This window comes from Mirounga angustirostris, unplaced genomic scaffold (genome assembly GCF_029215605.1).
Source record: "Mirounga angustirostris isolate CCGP_5_RB_7025 unplaced genomic scaffold, mMirAng1.0.hap1 SCAF_15, whole genome shotgun sequence".
In the NCBI taxonomy this organism is placed as follows: domain Eukaryota; kingdom Metazoa; phylum Chordata; class Mammalia; order Carnivora; family Phocidae; genus Mirounga; species Mirounga angustirostris.
The window spans coordinates 13,797,236-13,824,216 of NW_026991723.1; positions in this window are offsets into that span (position 1 = coordinate 13,797,236).

Below are 26,981 nucleotides of genomic sequence, written 5' to 3' on the forward strand. Positions count from 1 at the left end.
GTACTACTTTATCCGAGGTTCGGTTCTGGCCTAATCCATGATGAGGTCATCAAGCATTTTAGTGCTTCAGGAAACACTTCCCACCAGCCGGATTTTTGCCGAACTTTTCAGCAAACAACTGAATACTATATAAGGTCTATTGCCCAGCCACCCCCTTCCCCGTTGCCCAGGGTTGATGGAGTGGGCCCTGAGTCATGGAGGCAGTTGGTGAGGGGGGTGGCAGCTCTTCCCACCAACGATTATTTTTTACAGTAACTGAGGGCTCTCGTTATACCTTCAACTCAGTCTCCTTGCCTCCACAACAAGCCAGCCAATGTGGTGAGATACACATCATCAGTTTTTTACTTCTTTCCATTTTTGAGATTTGTTTGAGCTGCATTTTTTTTTCAGGACTCTGATATCAAAGTGGAGGGGAAGGGTAAATGTGCAGGATAACGGACCTTAGTTCTTTCTCTCTCTAGCAAATGCCAGCGCCCGTGAATTGTACTACCCGAAACAGATCATTACATTCTGCTAGATAAGGGTGTAGTAAAACAAATATTGCTTATATGCCAGTTGGGTTAAGCTCCAAGATTGAACTATAAACATTCTTGGCTTGTCTTGACAAATGAATATATAAACACTTGCCACTCTTTTCACAAGCTATCCTTCTGAGCTTGGGAACAGGTCTGAGGTACCTCTTGGATACAATCAGGGAGTTCTTGACAGATCTGATTATGGTGTTCAATTCCCATTTACTCCCAGTTTTATCTACTTATTAAAAGTAATGCCATGCAAATCTATGACACTCGTTTTTCATCCTCACGCCTATTTGCACCCCCTCAAATGTCTCAATCTGGCACTTTGCTCATAGGTGCAGATCTCTAGGAAGCATCTGTCATTCGTTGTAACAGGTGGATATTTATTGAATATGATAAAATTTACAGGTTATTATGTTTCTCATATATCCTGCCTTCCTCAATGGGAATAAAAATTAACTTGAAATTTTTATCAACATTTTTGTGAGGGAAGGGCTGCTTATTTATAAGCGGGTTTATTTTTTGTTTCAAGTCTTCCCACTATCTTAATCATTGCTTTTATTTTTCCTTCCAAGAGATCCCACCTTCTGTCTGATTTAACTATAATTAGGTTCTCTGTTTGGTAAGGTTATTGTACTTTACATTTCTGGTGTAATCTCTTAAATGGTTTAAAACTGCTACAAATAAAGTTTTAAAATACATGGCACAACATCTTTTATTCCTTTCTCAAATATCCCATTTAATCTTCTAATCTCCAAACTTACTCTACTTTGCACAAAGGTTACACTTAGTAAACACATGCTTATTTTTTAAAGTCTGTCTTTTAACAGATAAAATCATGAAGGATGCCAGTAAACATCAAAGACACACTTAAGTGTGAAACAAAGTCACAAGACTGAAGCATGCATCCTGACTTTGGGGGAGGATGGATGAAGGACCAGCCCTTGGGATAGAATAGGATCCAAGTAATTGCTTAGATTTACCATATAACAATGATGGCTTCAGAAATGAATGTGTATGAATTCTCAGAAGACATTGAGATAAAAATAAGAAGTCAGTTGTGGGAAGAGAATATATTATATGGGAAATATGAGGACTACCATAAGCCAGGCTGTGAAACTTGTGAAATTTGCCTTTTATATCTGCCCATCTTCCATTCAGCATCTCTCTATTCAGTATAGTTCAATCTCTCCCTCCCCCCCCACACCCGTCTCCCTCTATTTTTCACACATATACATATACACACCACACACAAACACACACACATACACCATAGGTGTTTCTCTAGTCATTGGGTCATCATTACTTTTTTAAACTTCATTTTTAAAGAACTGTAGACTTACAGGGTTTCAAATATAATACAGAGTGGTCCCATGTACCTTTCACCCAGTTTCCTCCAACAGTTACATCTTGTGTAACTAAAATACAGTATCAGAGTCAAGAAATCTCCATCAATGGGCGCCTGGGTGGCTCAGATGGTTAAGCGTCGGCCTTGGGCTCAGGTCATGATCCCAGGATCCTGGGATTGAGTCCCACATCGGGCTCCCTGCTCAGCGGGGAGCCTGCTTCTCCCTCTGCCTCTCTCTCTCTCTCTCTGTCTGTCTCTTACAAATAAATAAATAAAATCTTTAAAAAAAAAAAAAAGAAGAAATCTCCATCAATAAAATGTATGTTTATCATTCTATGCCATTTTACTACCTGTGTAGAGTCTTGTAACCACCACGGGAACCAGGATAGAGAACTATTCCAAAACTCTACTTAGCTTCCATTAAGTCCCTTTATCCTCCTCTATTCATAATACCATTGTTTTAAATATTTCCTCTACATATTTTGAGATCCACATCAATGTTTTACTTTTTGCTGAGACCATAATTCGGAAAACTCAAGAAAAGGAAAGTCCATTGTATTTAACCATATTTTGGCTCTTTCCATTGTTTATTCTTCCTTCCTAATGTTCTAAGATATTCTTTATCAAAAATTTCTTTAAAAGCTATTATTTTAAGATAGGTCTGCTGGTAAAAATTCTTTATTGTGTTCCTTTGTTTCATTTATGTCCTCTTCATTCCTGACAGCAAATTTTGTGTGATATAAAATTCAGGGTTGGTAATTCTTTCAGCACTCCACAAATCCGGGCCAGTCCTTCTGGCCTCCGTAGTTTCTGATGACAATCTAATGCCATTTGAGTTGTCATTTCGACACTGTTGTTTCTCTCCCACAGCTTTCAAGATTTTTTTTTTTTTTTTGCCATTAGTTTTCTAAGGTTTAATTATGATGTGTCTTAACATGGATTTCTTTGGGTTTATCCTTTTGGGGTTTGTTCAGCTTTAAAAAAGAACAGCTTTATTGAGATGTAATTCACATTACCATAAAATTCATCTATTTACAGTGTTAAATCAATGACTTTTAATGTTCTCATTATGAATTTGCAACTATCAACAAATAGGGGCTCGATCCCAAGACCCCAAGATCATGACCTGAGCCGAAGGCAACCGCTTAACGGACTGAGCCACCCAGGCGCCCCCTTAATTTCATTTTTTGATTGTTTATTGCTAGTGTACAGAAATACAACTGATTCTGTATATTGATTTTGTAGCCTGTAATCATGCTGAATGTATTTACCAGTTCTAATAATTTTTAATTGAATTCCTTAGAATTTTTTACATACAAGATCACATCATCTGCAAATATAGATAGTTGTATTGTTTCCTTTCAATCTGGATGACTTCTGTTTCATTTCTTACGGAATTGCCCTCGTTAGATTGTCTAGTACAATGTTAAATAGTAGTGGTGGGAGCTAACATCCTTAAATCTGTCCTGATCTTAAGGGAAAGGAATCCATTCATTGACCATTAAATATGATCCTAGCTGTAGGGTTGTGTTTTTTTTTCATAGATGTCCTATATCATGTTAAGGAAGTTCCTATCTATTCCTAGTTTGTTCAGTGTTTTTAATCACAAAAGAGTACTGATTTTGTCAAATGCTTTTTCTGCATCTATTGTTTTCATTGCTTCTATGACCAGAAAAAACTGATGATAATATTCATTCATTCATTCATCAAACTCTCCTACTCCTTTTTTTTTTTTTCTTTTTTTTTTTTTTTTTTAAAGATTTTATTTATTTATTCATGAGAGACAGAGAGAGAGAGAGAGAGAGAGGCAGAGGGAGAAGCAGGCTCCCAAGGAGCAGGGAGCCCGATGTGGGACTCGATCCCAGGACCCTGGGATCATGACCTGAGCCGAAGGCAGACGCTTAACCATCTGAGCCACCCAGGCGCCCCTCTCCTACTCCTAAGGACCCCTTTGTTTTTCATTTATGCCTGTAATAATTTCTTCCAGGACTGCCTGGTAATAGCTGACTCTCTGATCCTGTACACCATGTCCATAGGTAACTTTCCCCAACTCTTGTCTCTGTGATTATGAATACAGGTTGTTGCCCCAGAGGTAAGGACACGGGAAGAACATTATGAAAAATAGGAGAAGGATATGGCTGTAAACCATACCTTTTAAGGTAGACAAGTAGTTTATTTGAGGATCTTTCTCTAAGAGCAAACAAATAAAGGAAAATTCATTTTTATGCATACTCTGAGGACATAATCAACTTTATGAGATGAAATGTAATATCTTCCCAACCTCATAACCATAGACTAGCCCCAGCAGACTGCAGGCACAAGCCTACCCTTTTTTAGTGTAAAAGAAGATGAGAAATATAAGAAATGAACGCAAAAGAACGTAACTATATCCACAGGAAAGGATTAATTATGGATAAAGTCAGTTCTTGAAAAAAAAGTCTGGTTTAAATCTTCCCCTATTCTCCTTCACCTAGGCATGTTATTTTTTCTGAAATGAGATAAGCATCTTTTAATTCCAGAAGTATATCTTGTGAATTCTGCAAATAATTGTTACCATGGAGCTTTAAGTATCCCATAGCAAGCTAATACATTCTTGGGGCTATTGCTATTTTGGCATTTAATGTGCTTGCTCCTTCAACAGAAAAACCTAGAAGGAAAAAAAAAACAAAGCTGTCTCCACTCCTAATCCCTTTTAAACACACCAGTGTGTCTACTTGCTCTGCAGAACTGTGTTAAAAGGAAGGCTCATAGATGAGAAAAAAATTAAGAAATGATTTATTTTTTAGAGCTTTATTTAGATGTATGCTATGCAAATCTGAGCATGGTAAAATAAAACATATAACTAAGAGATAAGTAGTAAGTCAAAAGAAGTTCTATTGTGCAATTTGTTATAGAAAATCTCAAGAAAAAAACAATGTAACAGAGCATACTGTTATTATATTGCATATAACACCTTTCATCTGAAGCTTTTAAAACATGTTACAAATTTATCTACCCTACAAATAATCATGGGTGGGAGGAGAAAGAAGAGGAAAATAGATGTAGATCCTGGACATTTGCCCCTTTTCAATAATATCATAATTTCTTGGATGTTACAGCAGTAATCTGATCTGCCTCAAGGAAAAAAAAAAAATCCCCCAAAGCTTGTCATGTTAAAGTGTAAAAATTACTATAGCTATTTTATAATGGAACTTGAGGGCAAAGGACATGAATTTTTTAAGGAACTATCAGGAACTTAACTACTCAACAAAACTTCTCTGCAGTTTTATTATTCTTATCATTATGGATAATATCGTTGTTTTAAATTTTAATAACTTGCTCTACAGTTCAAAAAGAATTTTTCAAATACATTCTTATTTAATCCTGACAGTGTGTGGGATGTGGTCAGGTATTATCTTCATTGGATGGATGAAAAAACTGGAGTTTAAAGAAATCATACCATTGGCCTAGAAGCATACACCTCATAGTAAAATGAGAAAATGGAATTTAAAACCTCGACAGCAGGGCGCCTGGGTGGCTCAGTTGTTAAGCGTCTGCCTTCGGCTCAGGTCATGATCCTGGGGTCCTGGGATCGAGCCCCGCATCGGGCTCCCTGCTCAGCGGGAAGCCTGCTTCTCCCTCTGCCTCTCTCGCTCTCTCAAATAAATAAATAAAATCTTTAAAAAAAAAAAGAAAAAAACCAAAAACCTAGACAATACAGCACAGGTTTGGGGGCCAGGCTGCCTGAGTTCAAATCTCAACTCTGCCCTTCACTGTCTGAATCAACTTGGGCAAGTTACTGAATAAATCTGTGCTCAGTTTCCTCATTAAGGGAGTATAATGATGCTACCTGCTTGAAAGGATTGTTATTAAGGTTAAATAAATTTAAGATGTATAAAGCAGTATGCAGCCTATAGCAAATACTCAAAGCAGTCAGCTCTTTTTATCTTCTAACAATTCATTGGTGTTCTAGAATTTTCGGTCTTCATGTCTACATAGTCCCAAATCTCTTCTGAAGGAAACAGCCTTACCCATGGCCCCAGCTTCAGGCAGCCACTGATGGATGATGGATTAGACCAGAATATAGGCACTTGACATCAATATAGCCAACCACTATGAACATACGAGCTGGGCCCATCCTACTCTCATGGGATTTGTCTTCTGGAAATGGGAAACAAATTAAGTAGCTTGCAGATGGGCCAAGATTGAAAGGACGTCAAGAAGAGAAGTGGCCATGAGAAGAGGTGGAGCTGGAGTTAGAAAGGAGAAAGGCATTGTAAGAGAAGGAAAGTATGTGGGTTTGACATCCCCTTGCCTCCTAACTTGTTCTCACTTCTACTCCACTTAGAGTTTTAAAATATTTTCCAATATGCTTTTCTTTTTTTTCTTTTCTTTTTTTTTTTAAGATTTTATTTATTTATTTGAGAGAGAGAATGAGATAGAGAGAGCATGAGAGGGGGGAGGGTCAGAAGGAGAAGCAGACTCCCTGCTGAGCAGGGAGCCCGATGTGGGACTCCATCCCGGGACTCCAGGATCATGACCTGAGCCGAAGGCAGTCGCTTAACCAACTGAGCCACCCAGGCGCCCTCCAATATGCTTTTCTAAAGGCATGAGGGTCAGGTATAGCCCGGATCTCAGTCCTTTCAAGACATTAGAGACCAGCTACTCTCCCTGGTAGTGTCTATGTTTCTCTGAGTCTTCTCCCCTCATCTCTCTCACCGACTGACCTCATTATTCCCTTTTTACTTACTATATACCTTTTACTTCTTTTTTTTTCTTTTCTTTTTTTAAAGCATGAGCAGGGAGAGAGGCAGAGGGAGAAGCAGGCTCCTCGCTGAGCCAGGAGCCCGATGTGGGGCTTGCTCCCAGGACCCCGGGATCATGACCTGAGCCGAAGGCAGACACTTAACCATCTGAGCCACCCAGGCGCCCCCCTTTTACTTCTGAATCATAATTTCTGTCACTTCATAACTCCACCTTACCTCACAAACCCCAAGAACTTGAGAAGTCTTATTAACCACTCAATTATTGCAGGAATGAATGAATAAGTTAATTTATTGTGAAAGTTTATTCAAAGCAACCCATTTGTGTGGACACCAAAAACAGTGCTTGTGTGGTCTGATTACAGGGATATTGAGAAGGACCTCCTACCCTTCCTCTCGTGACTAAATCCTAAAAGATATAAAATCTTTATGGAGTTACAAAGTATTTTTTTCACAATGAGAATTAGGCCTTAAGCTTTCAGAGCCACCTGGAGAATAATGTAGTTTTCAAGATTTTCTTCACGGTTATAGATGCTTTCCTGAAAGCAAATTTTGAAACGTGAATGGCATTAGAGACCCAAAGAAGAAGGCACCATTGGAGAGAAGAAGACAGTGATAAGATAAACTGAAGGCCCCTCAAGCCACCACATACTTGCTGATCATCCTCCTCCATTGGTGGCTAAATGTGGAAATTGTCTTCCATGCAGTTGTATATATCTAATTTCTGGAATTTTTATTAAGCTAGGTCAGAAATGTGTTACTTTTTAGCTAATAATTTAGCAAGGAATCATTTTGATATTAGAGGTTCAGTGAGGTAATAGCAACAGTTAGAGAGAAGAACCTATTTTGGCAAATTTAAGGATTCTGCAGTAACTACTCATAAAACACTTCTTACCCAAAGTATTCCCTTGGGCATGAAAAACTGACCTCCCAAGTGCCAGGGTCTCTACAGGGAATCAGGGAGGTAAAGTCAAACAGAATGGATTATAAATCATTTCTTGTTTATTATTTCACTTATCTGTTGAATACCTTTTGTAAGCAGGTCGACATGCTATTGGCTCAATTACCAGGAATGGCATGAAGAGAAGGCACCCGCCGCCAGGCTGTAAGCTTCTTAAAGCCGGAACCTGTATCTTGTATCCCCAACACTTAGCACAGTGCCTGGTTAGAGGGTTGGAATTCTTTTTATGTTTTTTTCTGAGAAGAGGGAGGTATATAACAAAAGCAGATCACATTCCTGAAAACTATATGAAAAACAAAGCCCATCTGCTTACTCCAAATGGTAGAAGAGAAAAGTATCCCACCAAGTACATTTACTGAAAAGGCTAATTTTCCCATGAGCTGGATCTTTTCTCGCTCTACTGATCTCCATCAGAAAATGGGCAGAGGTAGTCTCTGTGCACTGGCCACCCATCATTCTTAACTCAGTGAGGCTTGCCGCGTTATCGATTACTGCCCCGAATAGAGCTTTTGAAGGCTCATTTTCTATACCGGTGCTTTCAAAAGTGATGTTTAAGTTTACCATTTTAAAATGTTTGCAAGTCCACGGGGCGCCTGCGTGGCTCAGTCGGTTAGGCGGCTGCCTTCGGCTCAGGTCATGATCCCAGGGTCCTGGGATCGAGCCCCGCATCGGGCTCCCTGCTCAGCGGAGAGCCTGCTTCTCCCTTTCCCTCTGCCTGCTGCTCTGCCTACTTGTGCTATCTCTCTGTCAAATAAATAAATCTAAAAAAATTAATTAATTAAAATGTTTGCAAGTCCACAACTGGGCTTTTTCTGCAAATGCAATGAGCCACTTGGATGAATATTACATGGGAATTCAGCTAAGTGTTTGAAGAAAAGCACTCCCTGAAGAATCAAGCTAAGTTGAAGTTGCATCCATCCTTCATGTAGATGAGCTGTATGTGGCTTTTCATTGCCTCTGTTTACTTTTCAAGCATTTACACTTTAACAATTCCCAAACCGCTGCATTTCTTAAAAAAGAATTCTCATGTGTAGGTAGCAGCTCCTTTTGCACTGTACTTAACAAATTAACACTTTCTTTAAAGAGCGAACTCATTCTTTACATCAGAGATATTGATGATAAAGTGATAATCATGGATATTTTTAAAGATTTTTTAATAACAAATTTTGATCCTATAAAATGATTTAAAATCTTCTCCCTCTGTAAGCATTGACTAAATAAATGAAGCACTGACTGAAAACTCAGTGTGCAGACTATCAAGGAATGATCTAGAAAACTACAATGGGTTATGGAAAAACTGTGCTGTCATCACTTTCTAAAGATACCTGGATTCTCACCAATAACCTTAAAATGTTTATGAATTGGATGAAAGATCAGTTGCCTGATTTCCATTTTATTGTTACCATTTTTCAGTGTCGTACCTGGTCTATGATAATAGCTGATTACTTCTACATACATTTGCCTTTGTGCATATACGTGCCCACACACGTGCAACATTATACCCAGTTATGTTTTGGTAACTGGCTCTACCATGACCCACATGATCAACTGAGAAACCTGCAAGTCACCTTGGACCCTTCCCTTTTCTCCATCTCATACATCCTATCAATCCACAAATCCTGACAATCTCATCCATACACTTCAACCCATCTGCACCTGACTGGATTATTATAGTCGCCTCTGATCAGATCTCCTCCACTTCCATTTTTAGTCCCTTCCAACCCACTCTGCTCATTGAAGCAGGAGTAAAGCTTCAAAGATGCAAATCTGATCATAAAATCATCCCTGCTTCTGGGTGTTATATGCAAGTGATGAATCACTAAATTTTACTCCTGAAACTAAGACTACACTATGTTAACTAACTTGAATTTAAATAAAATCCTGAAATGAGGCACCTGGATGGCTCAGTCAGTCGATTGCCCTACTCTTGATTTTGGCTCAGGTCGTGATCTCGGGATAGTGAGATTGAGCCCCTAGTCGGGTTCTGTGTCAGGCTCAGCTTTGGCTCGTGCTGAGTGTGGAGCCCGCTTGGGATTCTCTCTCTCCCTCTGTACCCCCTCATGTGTTCTGTCTCTTAAATAAATAAATAAATAAGTCTTGAAAGAAAAAAATAAAATGTCCCCGCTTACCCCAACCAAAAAAAAAAGCAAAAAAAAAAAAAACAAAACCAAAACAAAACAAAACCCTCCCTGCTTAAAACCCATAATGACATCCCTTTCCTGTATGATAAAGTTTAAACTCTCTGCATACCTACAAAGTGCTTCATGACCTGATCTGCCCACCGCTCCAGCATCGCCTCTTTCTACTCCCTCCTTTGTCATCCTACACCCCAGCTACTCGGAGCTTTTCTCAGGATCCTGAAGGGCTCAGTGAAAGGTATTGGTCACTTCTGGTTCTCCCCACGTGTCATTCCTTTGCCTACAACACTTTTCACCCTCCTATTTGCTCTGGTAATGCCTACACAGCACTCAAGCTTCAGCTAAAATGTAACTTCCTTTGGTAAATCTCTGATATTTTCCCAGATTAGGATATTGTCCCTTGTCACAGATTCTATGTCTCCTTTCATTGTATATATTTCACTGGATTGTATTCGCTTAATTAGCTGCCATCTGGACCAGATTACAAGCTGTAAAGAACTGAGGCACCCTCCTTGTCTCTTTCCACTTTAGCCCCTTCATCAAACACCCAGCAGCCACTTGAGATATGTTACATAAGTGAATACATGCCTACCAGAATGGCTCGCCCAAAATACAGCTTTTTCAGTAACAAAAGCTTTCTATATAGATTCAGAGAAAGATCCAACAGATTTACCCAGGCTATTACCTTTATGCCACCTCATATACTGTTTCTAGAAAATATCATATTCCCCACACCTAATCTTCACTTTCCTGCTTATTTCCTTTGCTCGTGCTGAAATGCTAGTTCTTACCATCTCCGGCTATGAAATCCTGCCCATTATTCAGTAACTAAGGACTATTCACATGTTCACTGATTATTATTTCCTTCTTCTAAAAATTCGATTTCTTATCACTACAGGCAGTGGCTTACACTCTCTCCTATGACATTTCATCCATTTCTGATAATATATGCCACAATCTGCCTTGTAGTGTACTTAATTGTTTATGTTTGCTATGGTAACAACCTGTAAGTTCCTTGTAGGATAGTTACTTTTTCCAGATGAGATCCTTGGGAAGGGACCAAGCCTCTTTCATTTTGTAACCTTTCAGTAGCTAGTGTAGCACCTGAGACATTGTATAGCTAATGAGAATAGAAAACAAAGGGGTTTCAGAATCAGACAAATTTGGATGTTTGTTCTTGATCACATGACTTAATATCTGCCAACCTCGGTTTTCCCATTTGTAAAATGGGAATAAAAGGGCTGCTATGAGTTAAATGAAGTGATATTCATTCAATAAATATTGAGAATTTACTATTGTCAAGCACTAATTTATTCAATAAATGTTAATGGAGCATCTACGGCACTGATCTTGGTGTTTGGGATGCATCAGTGAATCAAATGGACAAAGATCCCCACACTTGTGAAGCTTACATTCTAGGGGAAGAAAGAGATAATAAACACAATAAACCAGCAAATTGCATAGTATGTTAGATGATGATAAATGCTATAGGGACACGTATTGAATGGAGCACTGGGTGTTATGCACAAACAATGAATCATGGAACACCACATCAAAAACTAATGGGAGGGGGCGGAGCAAGATGGCGGAGGAGTAGGAGACCTGGATTTCCTCTCCTCTCAGGAATTCAGCTGGATAGGGATCAAACCATTCTGACCACCTACAAACCCAACAGGAGATCGAAGAAAGGAATAGCAACAACTCTCTGAACAGAAAAGCGACCATTTTCTGGAAGATAGGACGTGCGGAGAAGTGAATCCGAGGCGATATTCGGGAGGATAGACGGCGGGGGAGGGGCCTCCGTCGGCCGCTTCTGGCAAGTGATAAAGCCACGGAGCACAAAATCGGAACTTTTAAAAGTCTGCTCCGCTGAGGGACGTCACTCTGGTGGCTGAGCGGGGGGTGGACCCTCCGGGACAGTGTGGTCTCAGGACCCTCGGGGTCACAGAAAGACCGGGGGTGCCTGAGTGTGGCAGAGCTCCCAGGTAATGGAGCGGGGAAGCTGGCTGCAGAGGCGGAGCCCAGGCGCGGGCTCTCAGCTCGGGGTGGCCATAAACCGGGATCCGCGGCACAGTCGGGCCCCTGCTCCTCCAGCAGGGACCCCACAAGCGGCAGATCCGGGGAGACTCCCCTTCCTCCCCGGGGAGGAGCCGCGCGGGAGGGCACCGCAGGGATCTGCTGGGTTTGGAGACTCCACCCGGGGTCGGTGCCAGAGATAGAAACGCGCGGTCACAGGCCGGTTGAGCACGGAGTGCGGCCGGAGACCGGGGAGACAGGAGTGACTGACGGCTTTTCTCTGGGGGCTCACTGGGAAGCGGGGCCCCGAGTTCTCGGCTCCTCCGGGGCGGAGATTGGGAGGCCGCCATCTTCACTCTCCGCCTCCAAAGCTGGACGGAAAGCTCGCAGGGAACAAAAGCCCCGGAGAGCAAACCCGAGCAGATTACTTAGCCAGGAGGGGGCAAGGGCGGGGCACTTCCGCCTCCGGCAGAGACATTTGGGAACCACGGCAACAGGCCCCTCCCCAGAAGATCAGCGAGACCAGCCAGCCAAGACCAAGTTTACCGATCAATGAGAACGGCAGAACTCCAGCGCTAGGGGACTACTGCACATAGAATTCATGGCTTTTTTACCATGATTCTTTAGTCTTTTAAAGTTAATTTTTTTTAACTGTCTTTTTGTCTTTTTATTTCTTTTTGAATTTTTCTTTTTCCCTTTTTCAACCAATATCTTATCAATCCCTTTTTTAAAAAACATTTTTATTTTTCATTTTTAGAGTCATATTCTTTCCCTTCATAGTAGTTACCCATATTTTTGGCATATATATATAAGTTGTTCTCTCTTTAAAATTTTGAGATAGTTTCTTCTAACAGATCAAAATATGCCCTAAATCTCTAGTGTATGGCTTTGTTCTAGTCTCCTGCCTGATCACATTCTCTCCCTTTTTTTTTCTTTTTTTTTTAATCTTTTCTTTTTTCAAACAACATATCAATTCCTTTTATAAAATTTTTTATAATTTCCATCTTTATAGTCATATTCCATCCCTTCATCATATCAACCCTTATTTTTGTACTTATATAAGTTTTTCTTTCTTTAAAATTTTGGGAGGCACTTTCTTTTAACAGACCAAAATACACCCCAAATCTAGTGTGTGGCACTGATCTATATACCAGCCTGATCATATGTGATCACATTCTGGTTTTGTTTTGTTTTGTTTTGTTTGTTTTTGTTTGTTTTTATCTTTATCTTTTTCTTTTTTTTTTTTCCTTTTTTTTTTTTTTCCTTTTCTTTTTTCTCTCTTTCCTTTTCTTTTCCCACTGCTTCAGGTCTTTTCTGATTTGTTTAGAGTATATTTTCTGGGGACGTGGTTACCTGCTAGCATTTTGTTCTCTCATTAATCTATTCTCCTCTGCACAAAATGACAAGACGGAAAAAATCACCTCAACAAAAAGAACAAGAGGTAGTACCGACTGCCACGGACCTACTCAATACGGACTTTTGTACGATGTCAGATCTAGAGTTCAGAATCATCACTTTAAAGATACTAGCTGGGCTTGAAAAAAGCATGGAAGATATTAGAGAAACCCTTTCTGGAGAAGTAAAAGAACTAAAGTCTAACCAAGTAGAAATCAAAAAGGCTATTAATGAGGTGCAATCAAATATGGGGGCACTAACTTCTAGGATAAATGAGGCAGAAGAGAGAATCAGTGATATAGAAGACCAAATGATGGAAAATAAAGAAGCTGAGAAAAAGAGAGATAAACAACTACTGGATCACGAGGGCAGAATTTGAGAGATAAGCAATACCATAAGATGAAACAACATTAGAATAATTGGGATCCCAGAAGAAGAAGAAAGAGAGAGAGGAGCAGAAGGTATAATGGAGCAAATTATAGCAGACAACTTCCCTAATTTGGGGAAGGAAACAGGCGTCAAAATCCAGGAAGCACAGAGAACCCCTCTCAAAATCAATAAAAATAGGTCAACACCCCGACATCTAATAGTAAAACTTACGAGTCTCAGAAACAAAGAGAAAATCCTGAAGGCAGCTCGCGAGAAGAGATCTGTAACCTACAATGGTAGAAACATTAGATTGGCAACAGACCTATCCACAGAGACCTGGCAGGCCAGAAAGGACTGGCAGGATATATTCAGAGCACTAAATGAGAAAAATATGCAGCCAAGAATACTATATCCAGCTAGGCTGTCATTGAAAATAGAAGGAGAGATAAAAAGCTTCCAGGACAAACAAAAACTAAAGGAATTTGCAAACACAAAACCAGCCCTACAAGAAATCTTGAAAGGGGTCCTCTAAGCAAAGAGAGAGCCTAAAAGTAAGAGAGACCAGAAAGGAACACAGACAATATACGGTAACAGTCACCTTACAGGCAATACAATGGCACTAAATTCCTATCTTTCAATAGTTACCCTGAATGTAAATGGGCTAAATACCCCAATCAAAAGACACAGGCTATCAGATTGGATTAAAAAACAAGACCCATCAATATGCTGTCTGCAAGAGACTCATTTTAGAACCAAAGACACCCCCAGATTGAAAGTGAGGGGGTGGAAAACCATTTATCATGCTCATGGACACTAAAAGAAAGCTGGGGTGGCAATCCTTATATCAGACAAATTAGAACCAAAGACTATAATAAGAGATGAGGAAGGTCACTATATCCTACTTAAAGGGCCTATCCAACAAGAAGATCTAACAATTGTAAATATCTATGCCCCTAACATGGGAGCAGCCAATTATACAAGCCAATTAATAACAAAAGCAAAGAAACACATCGACAACAATACAATAACAGTGGGGGACTTTAACACCCCCCTCACTGAAATGGACAGATCGTCTAAGCAAAAGATCAACAAGGAAATAAAGACTTTAAATGACACACTGGACCAAATGGACTTCACAGACATATTCAGAACATTCCACCCCAAAGCAACGGAATACACATTCTTCTCTAGTGCCCATGGAACATTCTCCAGAATAGATCACATCCTAGGTCATAAATCAGGTCTCAACCGGTACCAAAAGACTGGGATCATTCCCTGCCTATTTTCAGACCACAAAGCTTTGAAACTAGAACTCAATCACAAGAGGAAAGTTGGAAAGAACTCAAATACATGAAGGCTAAAGAGGATCCTACTGAAGAATGAATGGGTCAACCAGGAAATTAAAGAAGAATTAAAAAAATTCATGGAGGGGCGCCTGGGTGGCTCAGTTGGTTGAGCGACTGCCTTCAGCTCAGGTCATGATCCTGGAGTCCCGGGATTGAGTCCCGCTTCGGGCTCCCTGCTCAGCGGGGAGCCTGCTTCTCCCTCTGACCCTCCCCCCTCTCATGTGCTCGCTCATTCTCTCTCTCTCAAATAAATAAATAAAATCTTTTAAAAAAAAATTCATGGAAACCAATGAAAATGAAAACACAACTATTCAAAATCTTTGGGATGCAGCAAAGGCAGTCCTAAGAGGAAAGTATATAGCAATACAAGCCTTTCTCAAAAACAAGAAAGGTCTCAAGTACACAACCTAACCCTACACCTAAAGGAGCTGGAGAAAGAACAGCAAATAAAGCCTGAACCCAGCAGGAGAAGAGAAATAATAAAGATCAGAGCAGAAATCAATGAAATAGAAACTAAAAGAACAGTAGAATAGATCAACAAAACTAGGAGCTGGTTCTTTGAAAGAATTAACAAGATTGATAAACCCCTAGCCAGACTCATCAAAAAGAAAAGAGAAATGACCCAAATCAACAAAATCATGAATGAAAGAGGAGAGATCACAACCAACACCAAAGAAATACAAACAATTATAAGAACATATTATGAGCAACTCTATGCCAGCAAATTAGATAACCTGGAAGAAATGGATGCATTCCTAGAGATGTATCAACTACCAAAACTGAACCAGGATGAAATAGAAAACCTGAACAGTCCTATAACCACTAAGGAAATTGAAGCAGTCATCAAAAATCTCCCAAAACACAAAAGCCCAGGGCCAGATGGCTTCCCAGGGGAATTCTACCAAACATTTCAAGAAGAATTAATATCTATTCTTCTGAAACTGTTCCAAAAAACAGAAATGGAAGGAAATCTTCCAAACTCATTTTATGAGGCCAGCATTACCTTGATCCCAAAACCAGACAAAGACCCCATCAAAAAGGAGAATTACAGACCAATATCCCTGATGAACATGGATGCAAAAATTCTCACCAAAATACTAGCCAATAGGATCCAACAGTACATTAAAAGGATTATTCACCACAACCAACTGGGATTTATTCCTGGGCTGCAAGGTTGGTTCAACATCCGCAAATCAATCAACGTGATACAATACATTAACAAAAGAAAGAACAAGAATCATATGATCCTCTCAATAGATGCAGAAAAAGCATTTGACAAAGTACAGCATCCTTTCTTGATCAAAACTCTTCAGAGTATAGGCATAGAGGGTACATACCTCAATATCATAAAAGCCATCTATGAAAAACCTACAGCAAATATCATTCTCAATGGGGAAAAACTGAGAGCTTTCCCCCTAAGGTCAGGAACGCGGCAGGGATGTCCACTATCACCACTGCTATTCAACATAGTATTGGAAGTCTTAGCCACAGCAATCAGACAACAAAAAGAAATCAAAGGCATCCAAATCGGCAAAGAAGAAGTCAAACTCTCACTCTTTGCAGATGATATGATACTTTATGTGGAAAACTCCAAAGACTCCACCCCAAAACTGCTAGAACTCATACAGGAATTCAGTAAAGTGGCAGGATATAAAATCAATGCACAGAAGTCAGTGGCATTCCTATACACCAACAAGAAGACAGAAGAAAGAGAAATTAAGGAATCGATCCCATTTACAATTGCACCCAAAACCATAAGATACCTAGGAATAAATCTAACCAAAGAGGCAAAGGATCTGTACTCAGAAAACTATAAAATACTCATGGAAGAAATTGAGGAAGACACAAAGAAATGGAAAAACGTTCCATGCTCATGGATTGGAAGAACAAATATTGTGAAGATGTCAATGCTACCTAGAGCAATCTACACATTCAATGCAATCCCCATCAAAATACCATCCACTTTTTTCAAAGAAATGGAACAAATAATCCTAAAATTTGTATGGAACCAGAAAAGACCCCGCATAGCCAGAGGAATGTTGAAAAAGAAAAGCAAAGCTGGCGGCATCACAATTCCGGACTTCCAGCTCTATTACAAAGCTGTCTTCATCAAGACAGTATGGTCCTGGCACAAAAACAGACACATAGATCAATGGAACAGAATAGAGAGCCCAGAAATGGACTCTCAACTCTTTGGTCAACTAATCTTTGACAAATCAGGAAAGAATGTCCAGTGGAAAAAAGACAGTCTCTTCAACAAATGGTGTTGGGAAAATTGGATAGCCACATGCAGAAGAATGAAACTGGACCATTTCCTTACACCACACACAAAAATAGACTCCAAATGGTTGAAAGACCTCAATGTGAGACAGGAGTCCCTCAAAATCCTAAAGGAGAACACAGGCAGCAACCTCTTCGACCTCAGCCGCAGCAACTTCTTCCTAGAAACATCACCAAAGGCAAGGGAAGCAAGGGCAAAAATGAACTATTGGGACTTCATCAAGATAAAAAGCTTTTGCAAAGCAAAGGAAACAGTCAACAAAACCAAAAGACAACTGAAAGAATGGGAGAAGATATTTGCAAATGACATATCAGATAAAGGGCTAGTATCCAAAATCTATAAAGAACTCATCAAACTCAACACCCAAAGAACAAAGAATCCAATCAAGAAATGGGCAGAAGACATGAACAGACCTTTTTCCAAAGAAGACATCCAAATGGAACAGACACATGAAAAAGTGCTCAATGTCGCTCAGCATCAGGGAAATCCAAATCAAAACCTCAATGAGATACCACCTCACACCAGTCAGAATGGCTAAAATTAACAAGTCAGGAAATGACAGATGTTAGCGGGGATGCGGAGAAAGGGGAACCCTCCTACACTGTTGGTGGGAATGCAAGCTGGTGCAGCCACTCTGGAAAACAGTATGGAGGTTCCTCAAAAAGTTGAAAATAGAGCTACCATATGATCCAGCAATTGCACTACTGGGTATTTACTCCAAAGACACAAAAGTAGGGATCCGAAAGGGTACGTGCACCCCGATGTTTATAGCAGCAATGTCCACAATAGCCAAACTGTGGAAAGAGCCAAGATGTCCATCAACAGATGAATGGATAAAGAAGATGTGGTATATATATACAAGGGATATTATGCAGCCATCAGAAGGAATGAGAGCTTGCCATTTGCAACGATGTGGATGGAACTGGAGGGTATTATGCTGAGCGAAATAAGTCAAACAGAGAAAGACATGTATCATATGACCTCACTGATATGAGGAATTCTTGATCTCAGGAAACAAACTGAGGGTTGCTGGAGTGGGGGGTGGGGGGGTAGGGATAGGGTGACTGGGTGATAGACACTGGGGAGGGTATGTGCTCTGGTAAGCGCTGTGAATTGTGCAAAACTGTTGAATCTCAGATCTGTACCTCTGAAACAAATAATGCAATATATGTTAAGAAAGAAAAAAAAAAAGAAGAAGAATGTAGCAGGAGGAGAAGAATGAAAGGGGGGAAATCAGAGGGGTAGACGAACCATGAGAGACGATGGACTCTGAAAAACAAACCGAGGGTTCTAGAGGGGAGCGGGGTGGGAGGATGGGTTAGCCTGGTGATGGGTATTGAGGAGGGCACGTTCTGCATGGAGCACTGGGTGTTATGCACAAACAATGAATCATGGAACACTACATCTAAAACTAATGATGTAATGTATGGGGATTAACATAACAATAAAAAATTTAAAAAAAAACTAATGATGTATGGTGACTAACATAACATAATAAAATAAAATTTTTAAAAAATGCTATAGGAAAAAAAAAATGCACAAGAGAGGAGGGGAGAAGTTCAGAAATGCCTGGCGTGGATGGGAGGTGGGGTCATTACAATATTAAATAAGGCAGCCAAGACAGACCTTACTGAGAAGGTAATAAAGACAAATTTGAGTAAAGACTCAAACATGAAGAAGGGAAGGGAGTGAGCTATGTGGGTACATGGGGAAATATAGTGTTCCAGGGAAAGTGAACAGCCAATATAAAGACCTACATGCAAACATTCCAAGTTTATGGCAGGAAGAGCCACAACATCACTCGATGTGGTGAAATTCGCAAGAAGGAGAGTAGCAAGACATGAGGTCAGAGAGTCAACAAGAAGTCGCTTCTTATAGGGTTTTGCAGTACTTTGTAAGTACTTTGAATTTTACTCCTAATAAAATGGGGAGACATGAAAAAATGGGGAGACATGAGAAGTATTAAACCAAGGAGTCTAATCACCTGATTTACGTTTTAACAGGATTGTCGGGCTACAACATCGACAATAGCCTGTAGGTGCAGGTGTGAAAGCATGGAGATCACTTAAGAGACAAATGACTGTAACTCAAGAGAAATTAGATAGAGGGTGTTGAATCAGGGTGATAAAATAGGCGGTAGCCAGATTTTGGATATAATTTAAAGACAGAAGTAACAGGATTTCTAACAGACTAGATGAGGGGTATAAGTGAAAGGGAAGAGTCAAAGATGGCCCTATGACTTTTCATTTGAACAGTTGGAGGGATGTGCTTGCTATCATCTGAGATGTCGATGTAGGTTTGGGGAAAATTAGAAGTTCAGTTTCAACATGTTCACTTTGAGATATCTACCAGACATCTGTGTGAGGTGCTATTGGGTATATCATCAAGCTGGAGTCCGGAGTTGTTGTATGGCCTGAAGATACAGATTTGGAGTTTGGGGCAAATAAAAGGTATCCAAAGCCACGACACTGAATGATTTGTGGCAAATGAAAACCTCAGAATTCCTGCTGGCAAGCAGCTTACAGTCTAGAACCAGAACATAGTTACTGCTCACCAAATATTTGTCCTTTTCCCCAAACAGTGTTACTCAGCGTTCACTTTGCAGAGCACTAGCATGAGCATGATCTAGGAACAATAGTTAAAAATATGGATTTCTGGGCCTCATTCCTAATCCAATGGATTAGAAATTCTGAGTGTGGGGTCCTGGGACCATTTTAAATAAGTCTTTCATGAAACCAGAGAGGGAGACAAACCATAAGAGACTCTTAATCTCAGGAAACAAACTGAGGGTTGCTGGAGTGGAGAGGGATGGGAGGGATGGGGTGGCTGGGTGATGGACACCGGGGAGGGGATGTGCTTTGGTGAGTGCTGTGAATTGTGTAAGACTGATGAATCACACACCTGTACCCCTGAAAAAATAATACATTATATGTTAATAAAAATTAATTAATTAATTAAAGAAATAAAATAAGTTTTTCAGATGATTCTTCTACTTGTCATCTGAGAACCACCCTAATGGGAACTTAATAAATATTTGTTGAACTCATTCACATTCTGAAGGTTTAATTTCTACTTCATAACAATGTGACACTTTAATAACAATATATATGACACTATTTAATAACAATAATAATTTCTATTTAATTACAATGTAATTCATCAACTCAACTTGATTTTGTTTGTAATCCTAGTTGTGAGGCTGAATTTCAATCTATATCTTATAGATTAGGGCTAAAATTTCCAAGCTGTTGAGTACCATACTGTGGGTGCTCAAATGACGGGGGGCAAGAAAAAAACAACAACCCAGCTGGCTGTCTGACTCTCACTTCTATCTGTTAAGACAGGGAGAAAGCATTGAAATAGACAATGTGTCGGCAAGAGGGAAGAGAATCAGGATTCTCTTCTTTTCCTTATTCGCTCTGTCCTGAGCTCTCCACTGGAGGCAAAGCTAAATGACTTCTCAGAAGGCCTCCCAGTTACACCATCCTATGATTTCCTCCCCTGAGGCTTCTACAAGGACCACTGTGGAAAGCATCACCTAGAGCCAAGGCTGGTCACCCCAACAAACACGCCTTACTGATTTGCAGCCCTGGGCCCCCAGACACAGTGTGTAGATCAGCGGGCAATCCCAGGGGCTTCATGCGGCTCCCACCAGACACAAATAGCATGGCCACAGCCTGTCGCTGGCCTGAAAAAGAAAATGCTAACACAAAGCAAAGAGTATTTTTCCATGATGCCTGTGAATCTGTCAGCCAGAAGCACAGAGCCACAGGCCTACAAAGTGGAAGATCAGAGGTGGTTTGAACTGAGGTTGATTACACGTTGCCAAAGAGTCTGTGTTAATATAACCAGCATCTCAGTCCCTGCGCTGCCAAGCTCTGTTCAACCGGAAGAATGAAGACTTTTTAATCTTCAACATCAGTTCCAACCTAATTCCAGAGCCTTATTCGTACCCGATTGGGGACAAGTTTGGCTCTTCCGGGAAGTGGATCCTAATTATCTACAAGCTTACCGAATTGCAGGCCTCCCTTCCCCTCTGCTTACCTCGCCCTGGCATCTGATGGGATTCTGTTGATTAGTATTCCTATTCCCCCAAAGGACAAGAACCCTGTCCTCAGTGCCTGTTGCCTTGGCTGGGACGGGGAAGGAAAGGATAGGACAGAGCCCACCACCCTGCCTATCTTTTGCCATAGCCTCCTTTCCTGGAAGGTTGGACCCCATCCCCAGTACCTCCAGCTGGTGGCTGGAAGCCTCTGCTCTATTTGCCAATCCCTGTGGGTGAGTGCTATCACTCACCAGCTTTGAGCATCACCTTTTGCTGAAAATGACACTACTATGTCCTCTTAGAGCAGTGGTGCTAAACTCACACGTGCATCAGGATCCCCTAGAGGGCTTGTGAAAACTCAGATTGCCGGGCCCAACCTCAGAGTTTCTGACTTAGTACGCCTGCGTAGAGCTTGAGGATATGCATTTTTAGTAAAATGCCCATGATAAGGGCATTATCACTGAGGACCAAGCCTTGAGAATCTCTGCAGTAAGGGACTGACTGGATCACTTGAATATGGAAGGAAGCTTATATGTGGCTTGCATTTCAAGGGATGGATAAAAAGATAGACAATCACTCAATCTAATATTTACTGAGGGCATTGTGCTAAACACTCGACATTTATCACTTCACCCTTACAACTACCCTATAATTTGTGTATTATTAATGATCCCATATTGCCCTTGGGAATTTGGGCTGAGTGGGTTCATATGGGGCAGCAGGTGGTGGAGCTGGTCCTGACTCCTCACATGTCACTTTTTTGTAACAATGACAAGTTATGTTTCTCTATATATTGTACTTCTGCTACTTCCCACTGGTCAGTGCTACAGTCAGGAGCCAAAGCATGCCCCCCAGTCCTGTTCACTCACCTTCCCTCCCCCAACATCAATGCTGACAAGGTCTCAGCATGCCCCAAAGACAGACTCACGGAAACTATGACCATGTTCTGCTCTTTGAGAATTCCAGATCAATGAAATGATCAACAAACATGCCCACAATGGAAATCATTTAATTTGGTGACCATACATTAAACCATTCAATGAACCAACATAACTTAGTATTAGCCATACCTGTATGGATTTAGTAACTGCTTCCATTGACAGACCTCTGGCATACTGTCCACCTTTGGGGCACATGCCGAGGTTCAACAGCTAAAAGGGTACACGTTCTTCATCCTGAATGCCCGGTTCCCTTGAGTGTGGAACACCCAGCCTCATCTACTGTAAGCTACACATATTTCAACCCACTAAGAGATATCAAGAAACCACATTAAAGGACAGAGGCTACTAGAGAGGCACCCAGGATGAGATGAAGGAATTTCCAGGGCAAGCAAAACACGATGGAGAGTAGAAGGCAACTCTGTCATTCCTCAAAGGAATCTATCATCATACAAATGTATATTAAGGAACTGGGTGAAATTATTATAGTTTGAGCACAAGTGGATTTAAACACTGTAAACAGGCAACCTACATTTCCTTGAAGACTGAATCTTCTTCCCCTACAATCTTGAATATTGTTTGCACATCCTAAAACCAAATCAAAATCTAGCAAATGGTAGGAAGGAAAGGAAAGGGAAGAAAATAGAAGGGAGGAAGGAAATTGATGCGGCCATTGGCGAGATTTTCATTAAATCCCCAAACTAGAAAAGACATTGCATCCTGCTAACCCAGCAAGCCTCCTCTTGGCCTATGCTGATGAATTACATTGTTCCTCTTTTTCAAGACTGATGTTACAAAAAAGTTTTTCTTTCTTTTGATACACCTAACTGACTTGTATTTTAGTCATTTAGACTAAAATTGTAGGTGAAGAGCCTGTCTTTATAATTTTTACTAAAAATGAAATAACGTGCATTTCCAGATACATGGTAAAGCACCTCTTTTAACTTCTGCATCTCTCTGCAGCCCACCTCCACTCTCTACTTTTCTATCACTGCAATCCCTGGAAAATGGTGATGACAACAGAATACCAGGTGTAGGTCAATATAGTTCCCTGGAAAGAAAAGGAAAAAAAAAAAAAAAGAAAGAAAGAAAGAAACCTTACTTCTTATTAAATGCTTGTTAGTGTGAAAGCACAATAGATTTGATATTTTTTGATAGACCAGTCTGTAGGTCAGGTCAGCCCACACTGGATGTGAATTTGTTTTCTGACCAAGTAATGAGTCATTCTAAATAAGAACACTAATTTGTTTGCATTTCTCAGGGTGACAGGATGGGGATAAGTGTATCATCTAGAAGCAATGATTGAGAGGAATCTGTATGAAAAAAAAAAGGTTAATACACACAACCCTGCCTTACAATTTTATCAGAAATAAAGAATCAGAAATTTTAGGTCAAACGTGAAGGGAAAAAATACATTGTAACATAGCTGTATTCTTGTCTTATTTATACCTAACATAATCAGTGGCTCCAGATCAGCATCATCACCTGGAAACTTGCTAGAAATGCAGATTCTCAGACCCCCACCCCAGACCTAACCCAGGTCAGAAACTCTGGCTGCAATCGAGACCCAGTACTCTGTGTTTTGACAAGCTTTCCAGGTGATCCTGATGCGTGCTGAAGTCTAAGAAACACTGCTTGATGAGTCCTACTTCTACAAAGAATGGCGTATCAACCTTACGTGAGTTAATGAGGTGTGTGTCCCTTACCTGTCTGGCTAGCGTTAGTGGCTCTATTGATTCTTGATAAAAGATGTGCAGATCACCAGGAGGTGATCTACCTAGAAAGCTCTGTGATGGAGCTGAGGCCACTGACTTCAACAATATGACTGGCCACCAGATGGCTGTTTCAGCCTTCCAACTTCATCTGACAGCATCCACGGCCCATGACTTAGGAACTCTAAGAAACATCTTCACGTGTGGGCTGCCTGCCAGCCACATGGTTTTGATTTTGCTGTAGAATAAAAATGAAGCAATTAGCTTCCTGTTGCTAAACGGACTTCTCCTGATGCTTCTTACACATGTATTCTTCCCCTGTTGAGCCTTGCTGTGATGAATGTGGGGTTTTATTGTCCCACCCCGCATTCCACACTCTTAATAAATACAAAGATGGCTCTGTTGGAAGGATCTGAAGCTACAAACACCACACCACCCTATATCTGCCCAGATCTAATATTACAGCCTGCAAAACTCACAAAAATAAATCTCTTTCTCAAGTTCTTTCCATTTATTTATTTAGCTACTTCTCCCAGGTAGTAATGTTTTCTGATCCATCTTATGTTATGACAAACAATTTTTGCTGAAGAAAAGACTGATATTTATTTCTTCAGTAGGATAGAGGATTGAGAAAGTATGGACACAAGCTTTTTTAGTCCTTTATATGTATTTCTCTATTTTGACCCATAACATACAGGGATAAAAATATCATTTATATATCATTTTGGAAATAGCTTATAAAAATATTAATTCCACAAAATATTACCCTTGGTCCTCAAATATGCATTGACTCCATCCACCTCTGGAATTGCTAGACATATCTTTTTGTCCAACATTCTTTTTAAAAGATGTATTTATTTATTTTAGAGAGAGTAGGGGTGGGGGGAGAGGGAAAGAGGGAATCTCAAGCAGACTCCCTGCTGAGCATGGAGCCTGAAGTGGGACTTGATTTTACAACCCTGAGATCATTACCTGAGCCAAAACCAAGAGTCAGATGCTTAACTGACTGAGCCACCCAGGAACCCCTGTCCAACATCTTTTACTGTCTCAGATTATGACCCTTCCTGACTTTGCAGCATATTTCTGTGCAAAGTTATAACTCTAAAGTGATGAGAATGAGGTTCATGCCTGACTATAAAATCAACTTCAGTACCTCAATAATACTCCTCTGTACACATAACGATGTCTTTGTATGGCAAGGAAGTCATACTTCCATCGGTCTCTATAGATTCTCTGTATGTGTGTATACATGTGAGCATGCAACGCTAAGTACTTCCCACAATTCAAGTACTTTCCACGAGTGCTAAAAGTAATAACATAGCCCTACCCTTCTACTCGTTGGAGAATTCATGTCATGGGTCAATTCATGTACAAGGAGAGTCTTTCCTAAGACTACTGGGCAGCTCATTTCCTGAGAATCAGGGCTGGGAATCATCCACAATAAGTGATAGATATTTGATTAATTGAATACCTAAATGGATGAATTAAGAATATATGAATGAAACAATGAGTAAATGGAACTCTGGCAGCCAAATGTGTTGCCATGGATAGAAGCCTCCCAGGGCAATATCTTGAAACAGTTGGGTATTTTCTTGCACTTCTAACTGTTCTGCCCAGCTTTGTTATACCCACCCATGGGGCTGCCAGGGACGGCTGCTCAGAACCCTCACTTTCTCTTAAGCCCCTACCCCCTGCTGCAGTGTCTTTCCACGGCCAGCATTCCTAAGAGTAGACACAAGCATAAAATGATGTAGAGAGCTCAGAACAAACCCAGACCAAACCCAACTCCTGCCTCTGAGCCGTGAGATGCCAAGGACCAGCCAGATATGAATGTCTTCTCCCCTAGAACATTGAGGAGAATGTTACTTTCAAAGAAGAAATTTCCTTGACCTTTAGTGGTGGATACAAAATGGAAACAGAATTGGGAGGGAGTAAAAGTAGAAAATAAAGATGCCTTCATTCTGCCATGGGACAGATTAAAAAATGAAAAAGAGCTTAAGAATGAATCATTTTACCTTCCAGCCTACTGGAAAGACACTCAGAATTTGGCTTCAGGAAGCCAAATCAAACAATTCAAACTGCATTCCCATAAAAATCTTCTGACTTTGTTTTTGTTCCTGGTGTATGAAATGGTATATAACATGTACTCTGTAGCATTTGCATGTTATAAAAATGCCTGTATTAAAAAGATCAAAATTAAGAAGTTTTAAATTACCAATTCCTTAAAACAGGAGAAACAATTGTCTTGTGAATTTAAAACAATACAGCAAAATCTAGAACCCACCAGAGATACCCTATTAATATCAAGTGTCATGTCACTGAAATACTCACTTGGGGATGCTATTTCTTTTGAAAATTTTCAGAAAGGGACAGAAACCCAGATTGAGAGAGAAATTAAACAATAAACATTTTAGTTCCAAAGTTACAGAGCTGACATTCTTGAGGATGGTGGCCTTTTGACTCAACAAATCATAAGGAAGTCTTGTCACCTTTACCACATGCCCATAACACTGTTGAAGTCAATGAGCAAAGAAACCATTTAAAAAGCATCTGAGAAATTAGCCGAGAGCATCAGGTGTAACAGTTACCTGGCACCCTCCATGGATTTGGGGCATGGTGTTCTCCACCTAATCTTAACACAGGCCTCATGATCCCAAGAAGAGAGGCTTTTGACAAGCTGTGACTTTTAAAAATTTTTTTAAAAATGAAATTAATCCATTTTCAGGCAGAGAAGTCCCTCTAAAATATTACTACTATTTTCATTTTCAGTTCCCAGTGAAAAATAATGCAAGACTGGTTTTCTGTGCACGTTCTTTGAAAACACATTAAGATGTGTGAACTTTTGTTGTAGACTATGGTTTCTTAAAATATATACATATAAATACCTATATACTGTACACACAACAGTTAAAAGTAGAGAGAACATTGTCATGGGAGACAGAAATCCTGGGTTTGGGTGTCAGCTCCGACACTGTGTGACAGGAGTCAATCTTTTGAGCTCTTTGAACTTCAGTGTTCATATTTTATAGGAATGCTTCCCCTTCTTTCTTCAGTTGGTTGTTATAAGACTCTAATAGTAAGAAAACACATGAGGGATTGTTCTATATTCTATAGAAAGTATAGAAATAACAGCATTACTAGGTTTCTTTCTCACTTGTCTTCATGCTTTGTT